Below are 26,329 nucleotides of genomic sequence, written 5' to 3' on the forward strand. Positions count from 1 at the left end.
TTTCTTTTCCATTGCTTTCAAAGAAGAAGAAGAAAAAAGTCGAGAAAAGAAAAACTGTTCTTTCAGTTTATGGAATTCAGTTATATATGAATAGTACAGGAATTTTGTGTTTATTTTCTTTATTTCCTTCAAATTTTCCTTATTGTTTACTAAATGTTTCTACTGGAGCAAATACATGAAAATAATGATTTTGTTTCATGGTTGTTACTAATAAAGACATGGTTAAAGGCAGAGGAAGTAAATTCTTGTGTTGAATCAGACTTGGAAATAGTGAAGAAAATATCAGATGTTTTCCAAAAATAATTAAGTGAAAATCGATAGCTCTGCTTGTTAGTTCCCTAGCACTTGTTATCTTTTCTATTTTCTCTAAGAAATAGGCAATAGTTTTAATTTTTTTTTTTTTTTTTATATCATAGAATGTTTGGATGTTCTGAATTTACTGAAATTGTTTTGTTTTTTAATGTTTTAGGTATTTTCCACACTTGTTTCTTCATCCTTCAAATATTTTATTACTATTACTATACTTATTATTACTTGGGGACAGGCAGTTTATTGATCTTCTCGTTTTCTTCATATTACTTTTCTTAATATAAATTAGTTATTTTGAAAAAATTACAGGAGTGATGTTTCTAAATTTTGTTGCCTTCAGATGTTCTCCCATATAAACTAGTACCATTTCCTTCCCTTCTCCCTTCCCTTCCCACTTCCTTTCATCTTTTCCCAACTACTTGTATCACAGGTAGAACTGATGAAATCAGTGCTCTTGAGCCTTTTTCTCTACCTCTTTTCTTCATTAGAGAGTGCTTTGCAGATTGGGAAATAAGGAGTTTGTTGGTCACAGTGCACCTGCATATGTATGCTCAGCAGGCATAAGCATTTTTCCATCTTCTGTTAATTAAGATCTACCTTCCTAAACCATCAATGTTTTGCTTTGGATGTCTGCTGACATTGCTCTTTAATACAAGGTCCTCCACTTCAGTTCTAACTTTCCTGGCAAATGCCTCTCAGAATAAAGGATCATATTTCCCCACTGCTCTCAGTTTATTTTTATTTCTTTCTTTCTACTGAGTGCGGAAACTGGATTTGGCTTTGCCTGTCTCTGCTATGTTCCCATGTTTCCCATGGTAAGCAAAATTTTCTTACATGTCTACTAATGCAGATCACATAATGGGAGATGTTGACAGATCTTTACATAGGCAGGTTAACGGGTGAGCAGTCCCAGACTGACTTCTGAGGTGTGTTCCTTTTGGGAAATCTCTCTCCATGTGGGAAACTTGTGATTACTGGTAGTATGGTTGCAATTGCTGTTACCACTTAGCCAGGCTAAGCTCAAACATGAACACTGACACTAAATGTAAACATAGATATTGCCTAAAATATAGATATAGCATAAGGTCTTGTTTCCTATTGCTTGTCAAGAAAAAGAAGCTTTGAATTTATTTATTTTTTTCTTTTCTCATTCTCATCCTTTGGTCAAAGAGCTGACCAAAAAAAGGAGAGGAGGAGTCATTGGATGGGGTTAAACATTACATTAAAAAAATAATATATTACAGGTTCTTATTATGTTTCTTATCTTTTACACTGCTAAAATACATGGACTTTTAATTTGGAAATGTGCCTACAAAAGTGACAGCAAGAAAATTACTATTTAAATATGAAACATCAGTTTCATATGCAAGTGCATATTTCCAGAGAGAGGAAGGAGATGGAGATTAGAAATGTTTTCTCAACTGTAAAGCCATCTATTTCTTCAGGAAATTATTTAGGGAAACTAAGATTAGAGTGTCTGAAGAATCTGTCAGTGAAGGAGGCAGTATATAAACAGCAAGTTTGTTCCTGCAAAGAACAGGGAATATGATAAACTTCCTAGTGACTAACACTTCGTTGTGTGTTGTTGTTGTTTTTTATTTTTTATTTTAAAAAGAAAATGAGGAAAATGTCCATTAGGACTGGTTTAGGTGAGGTCTTGAGTTATGGAGTAAGACTGATGAATTGAGAAGGTCTTTTCTTGTCAATTTTAGATCTTCTGTAAGAGCTTCATCAGGTCTTCAGCTCGCTGGTGCTCCCCAGAAGTGGGTCTCCTACTAAAAATATGAAGCAGAACCAAGTAGAGCATGTGTATGTTGAAATTTTGCCTAGTCTGACTCTTTGCCACAGACATAAAAGGAACATGCCTTTTCTCAGTGAAAACAGTTCTCACAGACATGGCACACACACGGGTCCAAACTACAAGCAGGTCTACACAAAAAAAAAAGAAAAAAAAAAGTTCTTGACAATTATACTTTGATTTTGTTTCAGCTGCTCTAAGTTTAGAGGATTTCATTCTTGGCACACATGTAATTGCATTGAACTTACAGTTTAGCAGGAGGAGCAATTCTTTTGCCCCTTTTGAATAGCTGAGAAGAAGGTGTCTGAAGAGATAAAGAGAGAAAACAGCCGTAAACTCAACTTGGGACACAGTACTACTCAGCATATGCATCTCTGCTGTCTTGGAAGTACCTTTATTGCACCTAGCAAAAAAAGATGATAATCTCCAAATAGGTTTCCACAACCTAAAATATGCCTCCTAAAATGGAAAGAGTTAGGTAACCATTTCATATTTATAATAGAACAGATACTGGATTTGTACTGGTTTGAAGCTGAACCACTTAAGGAGACAAAGGATAGGTGATAAAGCCCTAACTCAACAGTCTCCACTTGGCCTAGTAGCAAAAATATTCAGCTTTCCCTTTTTAAAGGTCTGGGAGAAAAAAAGAAATTGGGAGAGAGAATGAGGTAGTCTTGTATCTGAGTGCACTGTCTCCCATGGAATATAGGTAATATGATAAAATACATTTGCAATATTGGAACTATCTTTCCAGAAACCAGAGATACAAATTTAGCACATTTGATTCACATTTTTGTTCTCTGCACAAACAAATGTGATACTACTGGAATTCCGATTAGGCTTAATGAGGAAAAGTTTAATGTATTCATTCCTTCCACTCTGGCTCCTTGAACAGATTAGCTGCAAAATTTGCCCTTCATGCTTGCAAAACATAAACATAGTTAAAAGGAAATCATTATACTAGCTGATGTAAAACCAGTGCTTGATTTTTTAATCTTAAAAAAAAAAAAAAAAGTTAATATGTTGATAGCAAATTAAGCAGATGACAACTTGTTATATTTATATTAATGGTTAATAATCAACATATTAGCACATACTCATACGAAGATCAGGTTTATGTCTGGACAGTAAGATGTGATAACATACTATCCTTCCAAGCTGTGTTTGAATCTACCGCATGATTATATGAAAAATTCATGTTTCTTAAAAGGAACCCGCAAACAGAAGCTCTAGCTTAGGTAAGATTTCTTTCAGAAATAGATAAAAAGAAACATGGCGAATTTTTCAAATAATATCTTTTAAAAATAGTTTTTGTATAAATATATATATTTCTTAGTGTTTGAATGCACAATTTGCATGTACCATATCTATACTTGCATAAACATTCAGATAGGTTGGAGATAGCCATTATCACTTGTTAGGATAACTTAATTAAACTTGCTTATTAAAACCCTTTAATATGTTAGTGATAAAATCTTGATTAGTACATTTTCCTGCTAGGTGACCTTCTAATTTAATAGAAAACGAATTTTTAAATGGAGAAAAATGCCTGTGGCAGAGATTTTGTGCAAGTGAATAGAGTTTGTAATACACATAGGGATATAATCGAGCCTAATTAGTGAGGGTGCAAATGAATTTTTATTTCATACACCAGAAGTGTCATTGATGAACCATGGTTCAGAGTTTGAAATGCATTCAGGCTGGCAGTGTGGGACTGAAGTCTGTGGGAAAATCACAAGCTAATTCATTGATTGCCCCTTGGAAATTACTGCTGTTAATTGTTAGGTAATTAACATGGAGCTACAATTATATTGGCCTTAGGGGGTGATTAATGTTTCAACATGTCACATTAGCAGTGGCTGGATTTTAAAAGCTTTTCTTTTCACATGGTTTAGAGACAGATGGTATATTGTCTATGGAAAATTGTTTTATTTTACTAAAGTTTATATCAAGAAAAGTTTGTTGTTTTTTTTTTCAGCCTATTGTTGAATTGTAAGCATCTTGGCTTGATGTACCTTAAGAAATAATATTTATTAATATATATATTAATATATAATATTATATATTAATATATTAATATATTAATATATATACATTAATATATATTATTAATATAATATGTTATTAATATTATATATATATTTATATATATATATATAAATATTATTTCTTAAGGTACATCAAGCCAAGATGCTTACAATTCAACAATTGATATATATTGATAATATATATTAATATATTATTGTTATATATTATAATATATAATATATAATATATAATATATATAATAATAAAATATAATATATAATATATATATTATATAATAATATAATATACAATATAATATAATATAATATATATAATATATATAATATAATATAATATATATTATATAATATATTATTGATATATATCAATAATTTATATATATATATATACACATATATATATATACATATATATATACACATTAATATATATATATTCCACTTCATGACTTCTTTTACATTAAGTAATGATGATATAGGAAAAAGAATTGCACAATGTCAAAATTGTCTGCGCTGGTGCGGCCCCACCTCGAATTCTGTGTGCAGTTCTGGGCACCACAGTATAAAAAGGACATGAAACTGTTGGAGAGTGTCCAGAGGAGGGCTACGAAGATGGTGAAAGGCCTGGAGGGGAAGACGTACGAGGAACGGCTGAGGGCACTGGGCCTGTTCAGCCTGGAGAAGAGGAGGCTGAGGGGAGACCTCATCGCAGTCTACAACTTCCTCGTAAGGGGGTGTCGAGAGGCAGGAGACCTTTTCTCCATTAACACCAGCGACAGGACCCGCGGGAACGGGGTTAAGCTGAGGCAGGGGAAATTTAGGCTTGACATCAGGAGGGGGTTCTTCACAGAGAGGGTGGTTGCACACTGGAACAGGCTCCCCAGGGAAGTGGTCACTGCACCGAGCCTGTCTGAATTTAAGAAGAGATTGGACTGTGCACTTAGTCACATGGTCTGAACTTTTGGGTAGACCTGTGCGGTGTCAAGAGTTGGACTTGATGATCCTTAAGGGTCCCTTCCAACTCAGGATATTCTATGATTCTATGATTCTATGATTCTATGAAATTATTAGAAGCAATATAATTTAAGTTGAAGACAAATAAAACACGTTGAACAAATCCATTTAGTAACACTAATAAAAATTACGTTAATATCTGCACACTTCAATTATACTTTGCTCTGTGTTAAGATCTTTTTTCTCCTTATTGTTCTAAGTCAGACTAAGACTAGCATGGACTTTACAACAGTACTCTGTTCTGTTTTAGACATGAATAAGCAGAATTCAGTCCTTAAAGTGTGTCCTCAAAAACAGTAGCACTTGACTTAGGAAGACTGTTTTGCTTCACTTTTTTCTTCTTTTCTTCTTTTTTTTTATTATTATTTTTTTCTTTCTCTGTCCACATGCTGCTACACTAGTTATATATATTGTATATGTATACAATATAAACAATATACACAATATAGAAATATATATATTTTTCAAACTGGTAGGTTATTGACAATCACTGGAAAATATTATCTTGGTAATATACCTAAGATTGGTAATATACTCTATGCATGTTCTGTTTGCTGTAGAATTTCTGTTTTAAAAGTCTTTCGGTTCTTTTTACCATAATTTAGTATGACATTAATTCTTGTGAAGAGGTGTTTTTAAATATCACACTTGGAATAGTTTCTATGAATTCTTTAGGCCTGCAAGATTTCCTTCGTTCCCCCCTTTCTTTCTCCCCCCTCCCTCCCTCCCTTTCTTCCTTCTCATAGATAATTAGTTTGGATAATAGTTGTATTATCCAAAAGGTGGAACAGAATGGAATTGTAGAAGTTGAAAGGATCAATGTTTCTTACAGAATGATTCTACCTGATTTTGTCTTTTATTTGTTATGTTCCTATGAAATTCAAGTTATAATCTTTCTTCATAGTCTCACAGTATTGTTCTCTTTATGACTACAGTCACTTGTATTTATATTATTGTTCCACTACACCATATGACAAAAAAAACTTTATTATTTTCAGACATGCCTGCTAATAAATTTTAATTATTTTTAAAACACCTAAATATGGAAGACAGTTTTCTGGATTAGAAATAGTCTTTTTTGAATACAAAGCAAAGGAATATATCAGGAAGAATAGACATAAAAATTTTGTGAAGATTCTTATGTGTCTGTGACTTTTCTTCCTATAGCATAGCAGGAATTAAAATTTTAGCATACACCTAGGCTTAATTCAGCTGATTTTTTTAGTTCTCTGAGAGGACCCTGGGTGTTACATGTAAAGTATCAGTGATTGAACTGGGACAGATGCAGTTGAGGAAGAACTTGATTGAATGCAGTGATTAGGAATGATTATACAGCAGGAGATCAGATACCTGCATTTGGTTAGTCATACAGGCTATCTTGTTCTTTCATTTGAGTGATCAAAAGCCAGAAAATTTCAGTATTTCAGTACATGGGCAGGTTTAACTGGAGACTCTGGCCACTGCTTTTAAAGCAGTAGTAGTATCGGTAAGCTGATACAGTGTTTGGTAAGCAGAACTCTTAAGCATATGGTTAACTTTAAGCCCATGAATAGGTCTGTTGACATTACAATTAAATCTCTACTTACATGTTTTGTTAGATTAGGGTCATTGCCCAAGGAGGACTCCATAGGGGAAGAGCATTCTAATTGGCAGTCCTATGAAGTTACTCTTGGAAATATATCTATGCAATAGAGCATGTTTGTCAGTCTAAAACCATCAAAACAAAGGATCTGTAGTCATATATATCCCAGGACAGATCCCATTTTACACTAAGACTGTTTTGGACTTCCTTAGTATATTAGATGTATAACTATTATTCATTCCTGCTTTAAGAACTGTCTGCATTGCCAATGTATGAGACTCTAAATGATTATTTGATTAATGGTAAAACTTTGAGGCCAGAGCATTCCCCAAACGTACATATATGTTCTGTTCCTTTATGTTAGCTTCATGGATTCTTTGTTTCTGAATCTCCTTTTGCTCTTTATTTGTGGGGGTATTTTTGTACTAGTTTCTATATTTTATGAAAGCAATGCATGTGCTTCTAGCCTAATTTAAGTTTAAGATTTTATGGTAGTTTGCTACATGAATGCTAATGGTGTAGTGAAAAAAAAAAAAAAGAAAAAAAAAGAAGCAAACTGCATAGCTTGATTTATTTTCTTTCTTTTCTGTAGTAACTGTATTCTTCCTAATAACAAAATTTATTGGGAGAATGTCTTAAGTATCAGGATTTCCCAATTTCATACATAAATTCCTAAGGTTCTCTAACTTCTCTAAGTGTGCTTCAGTGGACACAGTATAAAAGTTGTTTGTCCCTTGCAAAGAAACAGTAAGGTCTGTGAAACAGGCATTTTAGTGTTCTACTATGTCTTTCACAAGGCACTGAAGTAAAAAACATGGTTACTGGATGGCAAGAATGCTTGAAGAGAAGCCTACCAGGAGTATGGAAAGGTATCAGAAGCTTGTTTGAAGAAAAAGAAAGGAACTGGAATAGAGAATCTTCATTTTGGGAAGATTTAAGGCATATTGTCAGCTTTATAGAAAGTTTTCTCTCTCTCTCCCCCCAGTGATTTTTATTCTAGTAGTTTTCTCATACTTAATTGGAGGAAAGAATTGGGTTTGAATTTAAGTAAAAAAAAAAAATAAATAAAAATCCATGAGGAACATTGTACCACTCAGAAAGTGACTGTAAATGTGCATCTGGTAAAAGATGTGAAGTTTCAGAAGGGCATAGCTCCTGACAAAAGCTTTCTACAAAGCCTTCTTGACCTTTGACTGAAAGAAGTGTGTATGCTTGGCTCTTGTGCCATTGGCAAGGTGCCATGCATGGCCTCTCACTTGAGCAAACCAGCTTTCATCAGTTCTTTCTCCTTCTCGTCCCCACCTCATTATTCAGTAAAGCATGTTCATCTACCAGCTACATGGGTACATTGCTCTCTCATGCAGTGAACCAGATTTGCAGGCACTATGTATGATATTAATGTTAAAATGTTAACAGTGATTGGAAAATTACCCTAAATCTGTTTTAAGTAATTTATTTATTTTTAATGGAAAAAAAAAGCTCCCAATTATTTATATATATATATACCTTTCTTTTTTTTTTTTTTCCCCTTAAGATTTTATATATGTATAAGAGACGCCTGTCTTAAAGAAAGACATCCCTGACAGGTATGACTATGAGACACAGATCTCAACAAGAGCATGCATTCAGAGAAATCTTAAATATATATGTATATAGGTATGGAAAAATGGAGATATGAAAGATGCTCTATTTTTGAAATTTCACACTGATCAACTGCTTAGTTTGCAGGAAAAAAAAAAGAGGAATATATGCCTATTTTTAACTCATCTGATAACATAGCCACTGGTGGAGCCACTACTAAGCATCTCCAAATCTGTATATACCCGTGTTTTTGTGCATAAGAATTAGAATTTCATTCCATTTACTTCTGGGACAAAAACAGTGAGAGACTATAAAACTAGAAAATCAGAACAAAACAAAACATAAAACCTTGAAGATTTAAATGCCATCAAGATTATTCATTTTTTAGGAAAAGCAACTTCTAATAAATTCCTTCAGAATACGTTATTTGAACTCTTTACATGTTTTTCCAACAATTTGCTGGCAGTCTTCTCTCCTAAATAAGTCTTTCCCTTCTAGAGAGCCATTCAGAAATAAATTATTTCTTTTGGTTCTCATATTTTAAATATTTCTGATCCTCTGCTTCGTTTCCTGCTTATACAGTTGGCAATATACCTGTAGCTTGTACTGTTTATTCTCACTGTCTGTTTTGGAGCCCTCGTCTTTGAAATAAATCCTCTGACCTTTTCCTTCTAATGACTACAACAGGCTTCTTACCAGCTGTGCTCATAATCTTATGTTTTCTTTCACTGACTGTATAAATTTTCTGCCACAGGTAAACTGACTTTAGTCCCATTCTTTGAAAACTTGCTCAAAACAAGCTGCTTTTGCTTGAGCCATTTTGCCCACTTTCTGCATTCTCTTCCTCACAATTTAATCTTCACGATAGCTTGTTCTCTTTAACTGTGCACAGTAATTTGTCTCAGTTTTTGGAAGTGCACCAACTTTATGTTAAGAGTTTTATTTTATTTTATTTTATTTTATTTTATTTTATTTTATTTTATTTTATTTTATTTTATTTTATTTTATTTTATTTTATTTTATTTTATTTTATTTTATTATTTTATTTTATTTGATTTTATTTTATTTGATTTTATTTATTTTTTCCATTTTGCTGATGACTGCCAGTACAACTCCAGGTGGCTATGCATATGACTTAATTAAGTTATCTAAATGCTTAGATATGTTGTTTCTTGGCTGAATCCAGAATCTGAAGACTAATTTTTGTTTAGGTGGCCTGCAGCTGAACTGTAGGTATTGCATTTACTATAGTAATCACTCGTAACTCTCTTTTCTGCACATGCATCTGTCCTCCTTAATGTGCTTTGTATTCTTGTAGATATTATCACTGTGACTAACTTGACTTTACTGAAGAAAACTTGAGTCTAAAGTCATTCTTATCCAGGTACTTTCTTTGCCCCTGAAGAACTTCACAGAGAGACTAAGAGCTTCCTAGTGCCTGGGATCAAGTGCTGTGCAGCTCTCTGTCTAGGCACAGTGTTTCTCCATAATATTCACATGATGACTATTCCAGCAAAGTTGTGCTAGCCAAATTAGACAAGACTACCTTAGTTCTTCTGTGGCAAGTCATGTGCATTATTCAGCATATGCGTAATGACCTTGTATAAAATAATGGCTGTGGCTGTGCAATGTATTTTTAAGGAAACATAGTATTCTTTGTTGACTTGCACAAAGATCTGGCATATAACTTAACTCTCTTCTCACCATTGGGGAGTTTGTATATTCAAATTTGTTTGACTTTTTTTTTTTTTTTGTTGATTCCTGATATTTGTTACTGTTACTGCACTGTGCAGTGTTTCAGCAGTGCCAGTGAAAAGTCTTGCCAGTTGCTCCTCATAATGACAAACAATAAAGAAAGCCCTGATTTTTTTTTTTTCCAGTAAGACCTAGGACCATATGACAGTAGAATGCTGAGGAAATGATGTCAAATGTCTGTGCAGCTGAAACAAGCTGACTCTCTATATATTGTATACATACTGCAGTACAATAAGAAAATAATATTTACAATATATAAATCAATCTCTTACAGCTTTTGAAGATTTTATATAATTTCAGTCCTCCTAGATAATGGCAGTAAGCCACACTTGATTTTTCAAGGTTCATTTCTGCACATCTGTCATTCTTCAAATCTTTTTGAAATTTCAAATATATATATATATATATATATATATAAAATATTATTTTTTAATCATTTTTTTTGGTTTTGAAAAGGATTTTAATATGGTCTTATTCTAAAAAAAAAATCAAAATATGTAGTAGGGATTAATACAAATGTGTATTAGAAGAGCAAAGAAATTACTGAGACAAGACTAATCATCATTTAGATTATCAGTAGAAGATGATTAAAAACCAAAGGATTGTATGACAAGTTATGTTGATGCCATATTTGTGTAACCAAATGTTTCAGCTTTATAAATGGAAAAACCTAAGCAGCTTACAGTGAGACAAAGTAATCATTCAAATTACAAACTTAAGATTTTCAAATTACATACTTCATCAAGTAGAGTCTATCATAACTTCAAATACATAGGGAATGATTCACTCTACTTGAAATACAGCTTAATCTTTCAGCTGTTATGAAATTGTTGAATTTTATAAAAGCGTTAATGCCATTAAACCACGAATGCTCAGCACTAGTACTGTTTATAATACAACAGCTAGTAAGAACATTTTTAAATGTAAATAGTAATTTCTTCATTGTTGTTTATATAAGAGTAAAGAGTGTTGACCTCTCTGACTGTTTGCTTTTGTTGTAATAATTAGGTGTTTTTTATCAAGAACTCCGTCCTCCAATATTTTAGTAGAAACTAAACTGTTTGCTGTTCTTATCACTCTCATGGTCAATGGGAATTTTTCTGCAGTAAAAGCTGAACAATAAGTTTCAGAAGGCTGTATTCCTAACATTAGAACTATTTTTTCTAGAATGCTATCATATTTCATTGAAACATTTTCAGGTGAATATGATAGTGAGTTTATTCTTACTGAAGGATTCAAATGTCTGGTTTGTCCTCAATTTTTTTAATCAGTGTTAATGATGAGAGCACTGTTTCGTCCTTAGGTTTGATGGATATTTCTGTTTCTGTCCCTTGACTGCTTTTCTAATGGCTTTATTAACAGCTTTTACTAACTGCACTGTATTTTGCCCCAAGAAGCTATTTTTGTAATAAATCTATACATATATTTTTCCAGAACGTTATCAAAACCCATCCCCAGTATTTTAAGAGTCTTTTCTTACTTCTCTGATTTAGATATTCAAAGAAGACAATTTGCATGTGGGTATCTGGTTTGTTTGTATCTGTAACCTGTTTCTCTGCTTTGTTTAGTAGTAAATAACAGTATTGACATTGGTGTGATATTCTGGATGCCTTAGCAGTTGTTAAAGTACTGCAACAATGTCACTTAGTTTTTGTAAGTGCTGCCTTTGGCACATAGTGTAACCCTAACCCAGAAGGGACCATTTTAAATTAAGACTGCTAGATATGTTAAGATTGTGTGACATTACCTTGGACAAAAAACTTCTCTTAACTTTTTTTCTTTTTTTTTTCTCTCAGACAGACATATTCATCCACTGTCTTCAAAATGCTTAAATCTCGTTTTTTTAAAAAAACTAGTATATTTGCTTTCAATACAGGCTGATACAAAACATATAACATTAGCTATCATTCTAGTTCCTAGTCATTCTTATCTATCTTAGATTCATTGTAACAGTATGAATTTTGTTCTTTTCAATATTAATTTAAATTAATGATACTGAATCTTACACCCAATGTAACAGACAAAGGTCTGCTATGAATGCACAAATGTTGAGAGAAATATATTAAATATATATTAACCAGATGAGAGTATTCAGGTGGAAAATAATTATATTTTTATTTTTCCTAAAATTCTGTATATCAAAATGCTATGATGTAACTTCCAATACATTAAATACATAAATATTAAAATTAATACTTATAAATATATATACACACAAATATGTATACTATTGTAGTTTCATTAGCTTCTGCCCTAGAAGTAACCAAATTGAAAATTCAGTCTAAAATCCAACTTAGAATACGTTACTGTCATGTTGCTGCTCTGGATGTCTCAGGTGGTCAGTCAAGGCAAAATTTATAGATGTAGATTTTCAGCTGAAAGCTTTTCTGCAGTAGGAATATGAGAGACATAGTCTGGTAAAAGTGAAAATTTGAAATAATAATAAGAAAAAAAATCTTCCTTATTTCAGAGGTAGTATTATCAATGAAATACGGGGTCTGCTTGGCATCTCGTGCAGACCTAGGCTTAGGTTAAGCTACTGTTAACTAGCTTCCACTAGAGACGCCAGTACATTCTTTGTCATTTGGAGTTTGTTTGTTCCTTGAAAGTACCCTCAGCTTCATTTGCTTTGGGATGAAGTGAGAAAAATGAGAATCCTTAGGAGCAACCTTTCTATATGCCTCATACCTTTCCTACCTACTGGTATGCCAAATTCCATGGCAACCAGACATTTTCTCAAAATTCAAGCAAAAACATCCCTAACCACCAACAATGTTTCAGGTCTTTGCCTATCATAGAAACAAATATATGTCATCTGGCTATGGACTCACTTTATGATAGAAATTTCCACCCTAAATTTAAAGACTGTTTGTTAACTTGATCTTGGAAGTGCTTTCTGTTGGAATGACTAACATTAAACAACCAAACAATATTGCCACTATGTGACTCGGATGCCTGTAATAGCTGAAAGGACATAAGAGTTGATAACCAAGGAGAATCTTTCAGGGACACACATCCCACTGTTACACATTTTAGCTAATGTATAGTGTTACATATCACTGTTGTGTAGTATACATAACACAACTTCTATAAAGTGACTTGTCAAGTTTGTTGTATCAGTATCTTGGCTTCCCAGTAGATCACCACTTCTGTTCTAGTTCTACCTTCTCATCTCATTATTCTCTTAGATGTGTACATGCATACTATACAAAGACATTTTTCTGTCAGAGATTACATGGTCTCCTCTTTTGCCAAACTGAAGAGGGCATGCCAGTTTGCTCTAAATTTGAAAATATAGCATAGTTGGATTAAAGAAAAAAAACAAAACACTATAATAAAGCCTCCATTATAAAACTGAAGAAACAGAACAACACACAAACAATAGAGGCTTCATTTATTATTAAAAATATATATATATTTTACATTTAATTCAATAGATTTAATTCGTTTTAATTTTAGAAGCTGTAATTTTATGTTATGGAAGTGTATGCAGTAATCTGATATTTGATCATCATTTGGCAAAGCCTGCATTCTGACTGTGTGTGTTTTATGCCTCTTTTTTTTTTTTTTCCTTTATTTCCCTCCCCTTCTAAATCAGAAGCTTTGCTACCACATACAACTTTCTGTCAACTGCAATAAGATCATTTTTGTAGCTATTTTACCACTATAATTGCATATTTAAAAAATCATAACAAGAATGCTTATCCAAAAGGCTGATTTTTGTTTAAATCTTTGTTATGTTATACATGATTTTGTTGATATCATGACATATTTTATTTGGGATATCTTTACAGTTACATCCATTATGAATAACAAGTTGAAAAAAGAGCTTTTAGAAAGTGCCTTCTGTCATTCAATCTATTCTCCTTCTAGAACATGCAATAAGTATTAAACTGTTTGTATAAATACATGACATTTGTTCTTGAGACAACATCCCATTTTTCATCTTTAATACTTATATTCATAGATTCATGCACAACTGTCACAGTAGTTTTGCTTGACTAAAAGAGCCATGGTCTTTTATTCTCCTCTGATAATCATTTTAACTATTCTCCTCTGTCCCCATTCTTGTTATGAATCATTTTTCTTGAATATTAATATTAAATAATCCAGGTGAAATATCATCAATGCCTTGAATGCTGGTATTACTATGTTACTATATCCTAATAATCCTAGACTTGCATTTTCCTTTTCTCTGGACACATCCAATTGAGGACTGACAAAATGCATATTGTAGGACAGGAGAGTCTAAGAACAGTTTGCACCAATAGTACCAGGCCTTGATCACTTAGAATAAATTAAGCTATCACAACAAAGCATTGCCTCATGGAGTGTGTACATTCATAACCATGCAGATCTGTTATCACTTAAAATAGTGTAATGTCTATTAATTTCATTCATCAATATTCATTCCATTCATCAATATTCTATTCTATATCACTTCTCTTCAGCTGATTCCTGTCTGAATAGCCAGTAGGCACATTAATTTGGGTTCTCTGGTACTGAATTTCATTCAAACTCAGCTGGAGTCCTCCTGTTCATCCTATTTTTCCTTGGTGATCTTGTTTTCTAATGATGAGGCTTTTCTACCTTTTGTTGTTAGTACACTCGCAGTTTTGCATAAAGTTGTTAGAAAAAACATTACCAAAGATGATGGAGGAGGGCCAAAGAAAATCTCTATCCTTTACTGGATGTAGGGGAGAATATGAAAACTGAAGATAAGGAAAAGGCTGAATGCCTTCTTTACACCTGTCTTTACTAGCCAGACCACTTTTCTTTGGGTTACTCAGCCTCCTGACCTGCATGTCTGGGATGGGGAGCAGAAGAACCCCGCCACAGCTCAGATGGAAACAGTTAGAAACAGGAGACCTGATGCTCCACCTGGACTGTCTTGTGACAGTCCATGGGGCCAGAGGGTGCTGTGGGAGTTGGTGAATGTGATCGCTGGGCTGTTTTCCATCATCTATCAGCGGTCATGGTCATCTGCAGAGGTCCTGGATGACTGAAGACTTGCTAAGAAGGGTTGTAAGGAAAACCTGGAGAACTACAGGCCTGTCAGCCTGACCTCAGTGCCAGGAAAGGTGATGGAACAGGTCATCTTGAATGCAATCACAGCATGTACGTGACAACCTGGGTATCAGGCCCACCCAGCACAGGTTCATGAAAGGCAAGTCCTGCCTGACCAACATCATCTCCTTCTACGACTGGATGACACACCTGGTGGATGAGGGAAAGACTGTTTACATGCTCTACCTAGAAATCAGCAAGGCCTTTGACACTGTCTCCCATAGTATTCTCCTGGAGAAGCTGGCAGCCTGTGGCTTGGACAGGTACACTCTTTGCTGGGCTAAAAACTGTCTGGACAGCCGGGCCCAGAAAGCGGTGGTAAATGGAGTGAAATCCAACTGGCAACTGTTGTGTCCCCAGGGGTGTTGGGGCCCATCCTCTTTAATATCTTTACTGATGATTTGGATGAGGGAATCGAGTGCACCCTTAGTAAATTTGAAGATGACACCAAGTTGGGGAGGAAGTGTTTACAGATTACATATACTATTTTTTCCAAGAGTTAGCTCATCAATTAAAATACTTTGGTGAATGTGATATAATTTACATTAGGTGTGCCACTGTTGCATTTCACCTCATTTACTTATAATTAATTAATGTTTTCTTCCACATGTGTTCCTTGGCTGTATGTAGAGTTCAAGTGAGATTCCAGGTTTTATAGCTCTGAGATGCCTTTTCTTCCTCCTCACCATAAACATTCCATTTCCTATTTCTGGTCACAGGTATTGAATGTGATAGATTTATTAAGCATTCGTGCTTCTGAAGTTGCAATTTCATGTGCTAACTCCTTCAGTACTATCAGATGGGGATTATGCTGTTCCCTAAACATGTGTACGTCTAGATTTTCATGCAGTCAGGTGGAAGGAGATATTTAACTGCATCTTGTTCCTTATGTCCACCTGTTCTACATCAACAGCCAGATTGGAAACAGAACAAAGTATTCATTTAGTTCAGGACTCTAGCCAGATTATCATTAATGTATATTCCTTTCTCCTTGCAGGACAATCCTATTTTATTCTGTCATTCTCTTTTTATTAATATGGCTACAAAACGTTTTACTATCTGTTTTAATTTCCTTTGGAAGGTTTAACTCATCATTTGACAGCTCTCACTTTTTGTCTATAACTTCTGACCTCCAAGAGGTCCTTGCTGGTCAGTCTGTTTTTCCTGTTCTCATAGCTGCTTACTTTTACCAAATACAAACTGAAGAAAAATAGGAAATCATGTGTCAGTGATTTATTTATTTATTTATTTTTCACAGCTTCCCCAGTAAATCTTATTTAAAGTATATGGACATTTTGACTATCATTGCAATATATGCAATGCAATGTAAATATGCACAGTAACAAGTATTGGGAATTTAGAAATGATCATCTAATAGACAAAAAACTAGAGAAACAAAGGAACTAAGAAAAAAGAACAAGCATATACTAATACTTCACATGGAAATTAAGGAACTGCCTGACCATGTAAAAAGATAGTGTCTTCTCATTATGCTAAATGGAGATGCCTGGGTGCCTCTTAGTTATTATGGAAAATGTATGTGAATCATTTGACAAAGTCTTAGGTAATACAGTAGTATAAGAATAAGCACTTATATCTAGTATCCCAGATGTACTGTTGAAGATTATCTGCTGTCATCAACAAAGAGTTTCACCCATGAAGGAGGCTTTACTGTTTACATCCTGCAAGACATTTTCCCAGTTTTCAAAACACTAAAATACCTACTTTACACTAGTATTAATAGGCTGTCCATATATTGATAATGGTATAACAATAAGTTTTGATTTTTATAAGTATGGAACAACATGTACTGGAGAAGAAGGAATGTTTTCTATTTCTGAGTCTACTGAAAACTGTGCTCTTTAAACTGCAGCATTCTGACCATTTATATTTGTGGATTGATGCCAGGAATAGTGAGCATTATATTCTGAATTATATTTATTTCCAGTGAGAAACTAAATGCACTCCCTCTTTAGGAAGCTTTCTCATATTTGTATCAGATCAAGCCTTCATGTTCCTTTTCTACAAGACAAATCTAAAGAGACTGCAGCTGGGATTCAGTTTGAGGTTAAGACTCCTCATGCCAGGTACCTCAATTTACATAACATTCCCACTCTCTGACTTTGCTGACTCTGTTGAATAATCTCTGCCTTAGAGAGAGATGAATGGGTGCCCATACAACTTAATATCTTGCCAGGTCTAAGCAAGAGTGCCTTGTGCCATCAGATTGCTGTATCCAAGACACCTATGTGGAGCTAAAAAACATTTACTTTCTCTTATTGGAGATTTGGGCTTTTGGGAGCAGCTGGAAGCCAAAAATAATATCCTAGAGCACTAAGCTGAAAATGAATTGGCAAATGAATTATGTCACCAAAGTTAATGTGGAATTGAATCCTACCCTGCATGAAGGATAATTTTATGATACTATTTCTTAATATGTATAAGTTAGATATGTTAAAATATGCGTTAAAGTTGATATATTCTGAGGTTTTTTTTCCAGTCTGAGTAAGTGGGCTTAATGCACACAAATCCATGGGTTCCGATGGGATGCATCCACATGTGCTAAGGGAGTTGGCAGAGGTGATTGCTGAACCACTCTCTATCATCTTTGAAAGGTCCTGGAGAACATGAGAAGTGTCTGAAGATGGGAGGATAGCCAATGTCACTTCGGTCTTCAAGAAGGGCAAGAAGGAGGATCCAGGAAACTACAGGCCGGTCAGTTTCACCTCTGTCCCTAGAAAGATGTTAGAACAGCTTGTTCTGGATGCCATCTCCAAGCAGTTGGAAGAGAAGAAGGTTATGAGGAGTAGTCAGCATGGATTCAACAAGAAGTTGTGCTCGACCAACCTCATTGCCTTCTACATGTATGATGGCATCACCACCTGGGTAGATGAGGGGAGATCAGTTGATGCCATCTACCTTGACTTTAGCAAGGCTTTTGATACTGTCACCCATGGCATCCTGCTAGCAAAGCTGAGAAAGTGTGGGATAGAGGAGTGGACAGTAAGGTGGGTTGAGAACTGGCTGGCTGGCCGAGCTCAGAGGGTGGTGATCGGCAGTGCAGAGTCCAGGTGGAGACCTGTGACTAGTGTTGTTCCCCAGGTGTCACTGCTGTGTCCAGTCTTGTTCAACATCTTCATTGACAACCTTGACGAGGGAATAGTGTCTGCCCTCAGAAAGTACGCTGATGACACAAAGCTAGGAGGAGTGGCTGACACACCAGAAGGCTGTGCTGCCATTCAGCAAGACCAGGACAGGCTAGAGAGATGGTAGGAAGAAACTGAATGGAGTTTAATAAGAGCAAGTGTAGAGTCCTGCACCTGGGAAGGAACAACCACATGTATCAGTACAGGTTGGGGGATGACCTGCTGGAGAGGAGCTCTGAGGAGAAGGACCTGGAGATCCTGGTGGACAACAGGTTGACCATGAGCCAGCAGTGTGCCCTGGTAGCCAAGAGGGCCAATGGGATCCTGGCATGCATTAAAAGGAGTGTGGCCAGCAGGTCAAGGGAGGTGATCTTCCCCCTCTACTCTGCCCTGGTCATGACTCACCTGGAGTACTGTGTCCAGTTCTGGGCTCCCCGGTACAAAAAAGACAGGGATCTCCTGGAAAGAGTTCAGCAGAGGGCCACAAAGATGATACGGGGCCTGGAGCATCTTCTTTGTGAGGAAAGGCTCAGAGACCAGGGTCTGTTCAGCCTGGAGAAAAGAAGACTGAGAGGGGATCTCATCAGTGTGTATAAATACCTGAGGTGTGGGAGACAGAGGGATTTGTCCAACCTCTTTTTAGTGGTTCACGGGGACAGGACAAGGAGTAATGGTCACAAGATAAAGCACAGGAAGTTCCGCACCAGCACGTGAAAGAACTTCTTCACAGTGAGGGTGACAGAGCACTGGAACAGGCTGCCCAGGGAGGTTGTGGAGTCTCCTCTGGAGATATTCAAGGCCTGTCTGAACGCTTACCTGGACAGCATGCTCTGAGGAACCTGCTTTGTCAGGGGGGTTGGACCCGATGATCTTTCGAGGTCCCTTCCAACCCCTTCAATTCTGTGATTCTGTGTTTCTGTAAGCCTTGTTATCTTCATTCAGTTTCTCTGAGCATGGGAGAGGTGTCTTCAAATCATTTAAAGATGCAACATTAAAAAAGTATGTGAGGAAACAAAAGGATTAGAGTTCATTTGATGGAAAACACAGTTTGCTGTTGGTATATAACTGAGTTGCAGACAATTGATGGAATTGGAAAAATCAATGAAAGTGAGGCAAAGATCGGGAACAGTAGAGGTTGAGGGTCAATTTTTTCTTCTCTACTGTTTTTGTCCAGCTGACAAACCTGCATACACAACTGCACCTGAACACTCAATGTATATTTCCCCAATCTTCTTCTTATGAGAGATTTCTCTTAATGTATTCAGTCAACGTAGGTCAGCTATATTCATTAATTACAGACATATTTATTTATAGACATTACATCCATTAATTACAGACATTCAGCAGCTTGTTCCTGTCGCTTTTGTGATATTTTCATGTTTAAATTCTCTGATTATTATTTTTTTTTTTATTTAAGTATCTTTGAAAGTCGTAAAACAACCATTTAAAAAAAAAAAAAGAGTCAAGGTGTTTTGCAAAAAGGAGCTGTTCTCTGAAAGATCAGCTGGAAAAAATCTGTGCTGGATCCAAAGCACTCAGGTCTAATATACTGTTTCATTTCTCGTTGGTGAGATTCATGACCATTACAAATACTAAGGACAAGCAAATAAGACCCAGTAGTAAGGAGAGGTCAGGGTGGCCCTTAAGGTGTAAAGGATCAGTGGAGGGGAATAGAGAGTTGAAAGAGAAGGAATTACAAAAGTTCAAAACCAGTGGTGTAGAAGAGGCATAAGGATGCCATAATTTTTTGATATAGAGTCTGCTGTAGTCAGTTCACTGGAACAAAATTAAGCTTGCATACTGTTTATCAACAATATAATTTTTGCAAGGCTTTGTTAATCCTGAAAATTTGGTATCTTTTAGTTTATCAGACTCCTTTCTTCACATGTTGGTATTTCCTGGTGGTTTGGAGGAACTGGAATATGTGTACTCAGTAGGAGCTGGAGTAATTAGAAGTGAAAAAGCAATTGTAGTATTCGTAAATCAAAGATGGGCTCTTCTAGTTCCAGATGAGGTTAGGATTACAGAAGTAAAAGAGAATTATCAATCCCTGTGAGGAGTTTGAGTCAGTTCATATTTTAAGGATGAATGTAACAAAATAGAAATGATAAAACTTTTGAAATGAAAGCTGAAATTCACCTTTGTTTAACTTTTTCTTCCTGGACTTTAGGTATCAGAAAGAACAAATAGTTTGCCAGTAGGTCTTGTCCAATTCTATGGATGCCTTGAGAAACAAAAACAATGTAAATACAATACAGAATGCTAGAATTATTCATGAGTTTACTTTTATATTTGTGTTTTAGCATCTTATCAGTTACTTGTGACTATATTTTGTTGTTAAATCCCTGCTAAAGGGATTTATTAATTTGGCAAAGGTAGCTATCATTCTTATTTATTTTTCCCTTGTCATGCAAAATTGTTTTCCCATGCTGTTTTAGAAAATGCATGGGAAAGCAAAGTTGAATGCCTTGGCTAATGAAGCAGCTGTTTGGTGTTTTTTCTTAATCACTGTTGGTAAGTAGATGATTTCTTTTACCATTCTTATCCATGCCATGTCCTGAAAGACAATGGGTTTCTCCTTTCATTGAGACCAAATTTCTCATATATTATAAAAATGAGTAACAAATAAAGACATTTTGTTAAGTATTTAATATTACAGGAATTAAAAATAATAAAATTATAAATTATTGTTTAATATTTTTATATATTTATATTTATATATATATTTTTAATTAAGATAGTGTTTTGGGGGCTCTATGCCATGAAATTGATTAATAAGTTGATTAATAAGTTTTCTTGTGACATATATAGTGGCATTATTAATCTCATCTCTACAGATGCATAACTGCTTACATTTAATTCCCACTCATACCCTAAGCATTACTTAAATTTAACAAGTTCATTTATAATTATATGTTGGATTATCTGAGTTTTGGAATCATTTACTACTTCCTATTTTCAGATGCCAAAATTACTTCTAAAGTACTAAAGTTACTTCTAAAAGCTTTTGATAATTCTAGCAAAAGCTTTCCCCTATCTACTTTGACATTTCTCAGCATCTTATTTAGTCCCACAGTTTGATCAAACTTGATGACTTATTTATAGTCAGCTGTATTGTGCTTAGTGTTGTACAAACTATGGACGCTGTTCAAAAAATCTCTACTTTAAATCAGATCCAGGCAGTCCAGTTGAACATGCTATACAATTGCTTCATCAGTTCCCACTGAATGATAAAATTTATTTCTTATTTTTTCTTTATAACCCACAAAATGTAAAATGCATGACTGTTTTCTAGTATTCATTCCATATCCTACTTTCTGAAAACTGATATGAAGATTTGTTTAAACTGATAGCAGTAACTACCTCTTCTGTGAATAAATTACACTTTCATTTCTGCGAGGTCCTACTCGTTTCCTCCTTGCTGACCTCTTCTTCTCCATGTACTTAAAAAAATTCTGATTTATCTCAAACCCACATGCAATCTGCTTTTCATTTTCTATCCTTAATTTTCTTATCATTTTTTGCACTCTCTCTTAACTTCATTCTCTAATCTTCTCAGTACTGCTGTGTAGCTGATGTTTTATGCCTCATATTTTCTTTCGCCTTACTTTTGATTACATTTGGACTTTTCAGATCATCCTCATTGACTTTTTACTCCTTGTACATGTATTGCAAGATTGCACATGCAACCTTTGGGTATACATTCATTTACCTCTTCACATTTTCCCCATTTTCCTTTTTTTTTTTTTTAATCTGTCACTATTTTTCCTTTAGTGTTTTCATCATGTTAATTTTTCTTCTGACACTCTACATTTCTCTAAAATGACTAACTAATCCTAAGCCTTCTCTCTTCTAAACCAGTTTGATTTGTCTCTCTAGTTGTGAAAGCAACTCTGTTGTTTTCAGTTCTTTCATGAATAGACTTTCATGTCTCTAGTCAAATGATAATCTAAATTAATTAATCTAAAAAAAAAATTACAATTACTTTTTAAAGTATGCATGAACAAGATGGGAAACTTCTCCCAGAACAGAAACCATCTTCATTTTGTGTAACAACAATTGCAATGTTAAAGATAAACAAATTAATCCTTTTATATAATAAGGAAGCAATTTTGCTGGTTGTGTGCCAGCTGAGGATTCCACTAAGCCAGAGGATCCTTGGATATCACACGAAGGAAATTCTTCCTGCCATTTGAATATTTTCCAAAATTAGTGGATAAATTTGTTCCAATTGAGGGGGTTACCTTTATACTGGTAATGTGATGGATGTGGAGGATACGGAAACGAGGAGCCACAGATTTTGTGAAGAAGTATTTATGATACCTGGGAGTGATAGAAGCTTGTGAATCGGGCTGTATTAGGAGGAAACAAATTAGGCAGAAATTCCTTGGAACTGTAAACATTTAATAGGTACAGACTGTTCATTTGTTAGATGGGACTGTGACATATAAGTGCATGTGTGTGTGCATCTCTATATATTTTTATAGAGATATGATCTTGGCAAATTGACGTTAATTTGACTGGGCTGAACATGACCGGGCTCTTTCAAGCATCATGGTCTTCAACAATGTAAAGCCACTAGGAGAACAGAAATTAAGCTGAACTATGAATTAACAAATGTTTCAAATTGGCTAAAAAAATGGTGTTATAGCCAGGCCTTTGGTCCCATTCCACAGTTCCTGGGATTGACCTCTTTGTTTTCTACTGGTTATAGAAAAACAGAAGTGTGATTTGTCAGTGAGTATCTGAACCTACTGAAACAGCAGAAAATGGAGTAGTTATGTTAAAGACTTCTTGTTTAGGCTTCAGTCAACAGAATGACAATCCAGAATCTCCCTCCTTAAGTGAGATGCACACTCAGAGTAGATTTTAGCCCTATTTATCAGATTTTCAGCAAATTGATTTGAGTGCTTTTGAAGTGTACAAAATAAATGAAGCTTAAGAGTTCTGGATTAAACTTGTAGTTGTATTAGAGCTGCAAATGGATTCAGTATGCAAAACTATAGTTTTACAGGTGGTTAATTTGTAACATGGGCCAAGATTTTATTGCACAGGAATTAAAAATGAGAGACATTAAATACTGAAATAGATGTCATATCTAATTTATAGCTAGCTTTAAAAAATAACATGTTGAGTGGATCTATTTCTGATTTAACATTGTTTCAGACTTTTATTAACATCAAAAAGGCATACAAGTTATGTAGTATCAGTAGGATACTCCACCTGAGAGAAATACTGAGCAATCAAGTGTAAAACATTAACTTTACATGAAAATATATACTTAAACTAAGGTGGCAGAGTGAAAGCTCTCTCTGATACACTGCACTGGGTGGGGGAAGGGAGAACTGAAAATGAAGAAAGGAACAAACTGGACCCTTAGTGCCAAGCAGCACAAATTGGAGTTAAGATGAATAAGAAGAATCCAAGAGCTATTAATCGAAGCTCAGCACCTCCAGGGATAAATGATTCTTATGCCTGAAATAGATTTAACTCTCCCCAAACAGTAATCTCACTCCTGAACAGGAAATGAAAATAAAAGTGAGCTACCTACCAGGCAAGAGCACTCTCCACCCTCTGAATATTGCAGTCACTCAAGAGCTGCTAAATGTGCCTGGGTCCCCTACAACTATAAAAATTTGTGAATGTGAATAACTGGATTAGGCTGTTTAGCTGTACAGGGACATTAAAAAGGGAACCCTAATTTCTGAACACTCATTTTTCCCTGTATCAGTATGCTCCATTACTAATATGCAACTAACAGTATGCACTTTGCTTGTATAAACCATACTTTTTCCTTTTTCTCACTTAAAAATTTGCCAACCTGAAGATTGCTGAGAATCATTGCTTCAGTTTTGAAATGGAGGAATTCTTCATTCCCATTTAAAAATTCTGCTGAATGAGTTATTTCTTTTATAGGCTGTTAGATAATGCCATTACTGACTTCAGATTTAGCTCACTTCTCTTAGTTTTCATATACATTTCATTTAGTTAACACATCTACTTATTTTCCGATTTAAACAAAACACTTGTTTAAAAGATGTAGTATTTATTTTGAAACTTTTCAAGAAGCTTTTGGCTTGGGAAAACAATGGATTATTTCCAAGGGAAGCAGGGTCGGAGGAATGCAGAGGCATTCTGCAAGTCAAACCCTGAAAAACTGTCTTTATTTAGCTGTTAAATGGGGCAGGGAGGAAGCAAAGACCTACTGCCACCCTTTTCTTTTACTCCAGATTTTTTGTATTTTTGTATTTATGTATTTATTTATTTATTTATTTTTAGAAAGGCTTCTTCAATCTTTCCTCAAAAGCCTGTAGTTTATGTTTGGCTGTAATTCATATTAGAGACGTCTTTTCCTGATTTCTCTTTTTCCTTTGGGATTTCATTGCTCTGGATAAATTTAGTTGCAGTGGAGCCGGTGGCAAAATTTTAACTTTGCTGGGATCAGGTCTGCATCCTCCAGTTCGTTTTCTCTCAGTCAATTAGTCAATTCAGGTGCAGATACTTTGTTAAAGCTGCTGTAGTATATAGATGCCTGACTTTTTTTTTTTTTTTTTTTTCCCCTTTCCCCTTCTCTTTCCCCTTGCCTACCCTCTCTTCCCCTCCCCTCTCCTTTTAATTATTTTCACTGAATGTGTAAAAACATCTATTTATTGATGAGCTTATTCATCCATGCATCACTATAATATATTTTGATTCAGTCTGAGATGGAATTCCCAAGAGTCTCCAATTTTGTGTGTTTTAGAGTATATTAGGCCTATGAAATATTGGAAATTTCTTTGAGGGGTAGCCAAAGGCCTGATGAACTTTAGAAGCAGATCTAAATTAATGCATTTTCTAGTTATGCTAAATTACTTTGAAAAACAAGGGCTTCTCAGATGTAACACTTGGTTTCAATCACCCATGTATCACAGTCTGGAGAAAAATGACAATATCAGCTTCAGTTTGCATTCTCTGTTTTGGGCTATGTACTTTGAGCAAGTGCTTCTGTGGATTTACAGAATCACAGAATCATCCAGGTTGGAAGAGACCTCCAAGATCACCAAGTCCAACCTCTGACCTAACACTAACAAGTCCTCCACTAAACCACATCACCAAGCTCTACCTCTAAACATCTTTTAAAGACATCCAGGGATGGTGACTCAACCAGTTCCCTGGGCAGCCTATTCCAATGCTTAACAACCCTTTCAGTAAAGAAGTTCTTCCTAATATCCAACCTAAACCTCCCCTGGTGTAATTTTAGCCCATTCCCCCTTGTCCTGTCACCAGGCATATAATAATGCTACTGAGATTTGAAATTGTGGTTTTATTTCCTTGTTTGTTGTTTATTTGTTTGGTTGTTTTATACAAATATCTGGTTAAAAGGCTTCAGATTGTGTTCCTGAGTAACAATAATCAGATCAGACATCTTCATTGTATGGAAACATATGTTTTTTTGTTTTGTTTTGTTTTGTTTTGTTTTTGTTTTTGTTTTACAAATATTTCACCTATTTATCTGCAGTGCATTTCACCTCCTATTATTTGATCATTTGGTATAGAAATGATTCTGCATTTCTTCATGGATTATGAATATACCAGACTATCTGCTCCCCTGCCCAGAAACCTGTGGGAAAAATTTGACATCCATTCACCATGACAGTGACCTTGTTTATTTATGTATTTATATTATTTATATTATTTATTGATATGGTATATTCATATTCATATTCATCACTTTTCTCTTTTTTTTTTTTTTTTTTTAACCTGTAGCAGCAGGTTCATTTAGACCTTTCAGTGAGTTGGTGAGGTTTATTCTAATTTATTTATTTATTTATTTAAAGTGAATCTGCATTGTCCACAGCCTGTTTAACCCTTTTGAAAGATTCATTTAAAGGTTTTGGGACATCTCAATAGGAATGTAAGTTTTTAATATGAATATATTAAGTATAATACAGAATGAGTTCATGCTCTCTGCTCTGTGAATATGCCCTTAGTTATTCACTTGCAGAATTTATTGAAATGTTTACTAACCCTGCTATATGCAGTCATCAGG

Source organism: Anas acuta, chromosome 2 (assembly GCF_963932015.1).
Source record: "Anas acuta chromosome 2, bAnaAcu1.1, whole genome shotgun sequence".
Classification (NCBI taxonomy): domain Eukaryota; kingdom Metazoa; phylum Chordata; class Aves; order Anseriformes; family Anatidae; genus Anas; species Anas acuta.